The sequence below is a fragment of the Pituophis catenifer genome, unplaced genomic scaffold (genome assembly GCF_029215685.1).
Source record: "Pituophis catenifer annectens isolate HBS135680 unplaced genomic scaffold, rPitCat1.0.hap2 SCAF_13, whole genome shotgun sequence".
Classification (NCBI taxonomy): Eukaryota; Metazoa; Chordata; class Lepidosauria; order Squamata; family Colubridae; genus Pituophis; species Pituophis catenifer.
In genome coordinates, this window is record NW_027256893.1 from 4,065,734 (window position 1) to 4,068,935 (window position 3,202).

Consider the following 3,202-nt stretch of genomic DNA (forward strand, 5'->3'; position numbering starts at 1 on the left):
CGATAACTGAAAATGAAAAGGAGCTTCAAACTCTGGTAATAAAAGGAGCAGTATGGGGAAAAAAAAATGGGACCAAAATTAAATATAAAGACCGATGACAACAGGTGTAACAACCAGAATAAGACTTCTGGTTATAGTAAGAATATATTATTATAACAAGAATAATATATATACAAATTTATTTTACGATCTTTCTTACCACATTGTAAAGTGAATCATTGTAGTTGGTAAATTAGTAACCTGGTTGTTAAGTGAATGTGATTTCCCCATTGCTTGTCCAAAGGTTGCAAAAGGTGATCACAGGATCTTGGGACACAGCAACGGTCATAAGTATGAACCAGTTGCCAAGCATCTGAATTTTAATCATATGTTCATGGGGATGCTACCGAGGTTGTAACTGTGAAAAATGGTTATAAGTCACTTTTTTCAGTGCCGTTGTAACTTTGGTCACTAGCAGTCAGCAGAAGTAGCCTACAGTACTGCACTCTAACCAGTGGTGAAATATAAATTTTGTTACTACCGGTTCTGTGGGCGTGGCTTGGTGGGGGTGGTATGACTGAGTGGGCGTGGCCAACTTTTTGTTTTTTGTTTACTTTTAAACCCATTTTTTTCAAAAAATGCTTTTAAAGCCTCTGACGATCCCAGCTGACTTGCCTGATCGGCAGAGGCTTTTTTTTCCTTTTAAAAACATTTTTACTATAACCTCTTCAGCTGAAGAGGTTGTAGAAAAAATGCTTTTAAAAATTTTAGAAAAGCCTCTGATGATTGCGCGGCTCAGCTGGGCAATGGGGGGGGCAGGGTTTTTTGGTTACTGGTTCTCTGAACCACCTGCCTCCATCGCTACCAGATCGGGTGATCCAGTCCGAACCGGGAGTATTTCACCCCGACTCTAACCACTGCGCCACCATGGCTCTAACTATATTTTTATCTCCATTGCTTTGAGTTTTTCAAAATTCTTATGTAATTATTTTTATTATAATTACATATCTATCTTTGTAATTAAAATAATAATAATGTAAGGATTTCAAAGTGATGGAGAACTTCTGCCTTTTTGAATCAAGCATCCACTGCAAAGGAACAAGCAGTCAAGAAATAGGCCACAGGTTAGCACTTGATAGAGCAGCCACAAAGACCTTGGAGAAAATCCTCAGCTGTTGTGATGCGTCCATACCAGAGATGGGTTCTACTTACCTTTATCACCAGTTCGCAATGGGATCGTGCGCACCTTCTGCGCATGCACAGATCGCTGATGACATCCAGGGCAGTGGGCGGGGCCTCCCGCCGGTTTTACTACCGGTTCCTGCGAACCGGTCCGAACCAGGAGCAACCCACCACTGGTCCATACCTACAAAGATCTGAATCCTGCAAGCCACCATATTCCCTGTGGCAGTTTGTGGAAGTGACACTTGGACTTTGAAGAAGCAGGATAGAGGAAGAAAGAGTATTGATGTGTTTGGAGGCTGGAGAACGACTCCCGGGAATACCATGGACAGCCAAGAAAGCTAAAGTGATAAGACTATCAAACAAGCCAGGGGTCATATTCCCTTTCCTTCACCACCGGTTCACAAATGTGAGCGCTCAGGGCCTTCCGCAAATGCGAAGAGCATCAAAAACGGGACGTGATGACATCCGGGCGGGTGGGAGCCTCCCACAGCTGCCGCTACCAGTTCGTGTGAACCGGATAGAACCGGCTGAATACCATCACTGAAACAAACCCAGACTTCTCAAGGAAAGGACCACCGGAACAAGGTGGATCAACTTAGTTACTGCAGCAATGGGTACAGTGTCTAGCTCTAGTCTAGGGTGGCCTCTTCGATGCCATGGCCTGAACAGAAGAATTGCATTAAAAGATGAAGGATCAAGGAATAACCAGGTTATTGAAAAGAGATCGGACAACCATCTGCCTGAAATGATACGTTTCCTGCTAGAGCAAGGGGTTGGACTAGAAGACCTCTAAGGTCCCTTCTGACTCATTCTGTTCATATTAGAAGATCTGGCTGGAGGATCGGACCTCCCTTATACTACTTGGAGGTTCCTGAATACCGTGTTTCCCCGAAAATAAGACCCTGTCTTATATTTTTTTGAATCCCAAAATAAGTGCTTGGCCTTATTTTCAGGGAGGTCTTATTATTTTGGGGCGTGTGGAGCAAGACGGGGCTCCTCTTGCCATCTTACTTGATTTCCAGCTCTGCATTTAAATATTTTCAGAGAGGGCTTATTTTCAAGGGGGACTTATTTTGGCACATGCACTCAAAAGCCCGATTGGGCTTATTATCAGGGGAGGTCTTATTTTAGGGAAAACAGGGTAGGTTAAGAGTTGCAGTGCTTAAGGGTAAAACTCACGGGCTTAAGTGCAGGATTTAGCAGATAACAACATGCTGTGTGAATCTACTGGTATGTCGACTACTACCAGAAAAAGATGGCTTCCTTCTGGCAGTTTAAAGTCTGATCTAGACACGGAAGAAGCAGCAGGACCAGCAAAAGTTCTGTATGTTCCCTGATGGATGAATCCTGCATTAATCCAGTAGGAAAAACCTGGATTCGTCCTGCTTCAATTCACTGCAGCTTTGACAAAAGCAAAATAAAATAAAGATCCCAGGAGATGAAGAGGTGGATCCAAGTAAACCGAAAAGCTGGGGAAAACATGGAATTTTGCTCCCAGGCTTATCCAACAAACACTCGGCCTCTCACTGCCAACTGTGCATAAGCCAGCTTTGCCCTTAAGGCAATGTTAGCAAAGAAGGAAATAAAAGAGATTAGAGGTTCTTCGAACGAATGTTTTGCAACCTCCAGTTTCAGTGAAATACATTAAATCGACGCTGAAGCATCTGGGGAAAGGTCTGTGTGTGATAATGATAAAGATAGCATTGCTTTTTGTATGGGTGTTGTGACATCTCGCAGTTATCCCAAATTAGTGGAATTTGTGTTGTATTGCCACAATGGATTGGATCCAACAGATGCCTCTGGAACCGTTTCCAAACTTTGGAGACTCCCAGTGTGTGGACTTCAATTCCCAGAATTCTCGATAACAAGCATGCTGGCTGAGGAATTCTGGGAACTGAAACCCCCAGGTTGGAAAATGTGGCATAAACTTACTTCCTGCGACAGGCCAGCCTGGTTCAAAAGGCTCTGACCTCGAATTACACCTGAGCATTTCCGTATTATGTGAATAAACACACATAGCTGCAGCTCTCGCCACACA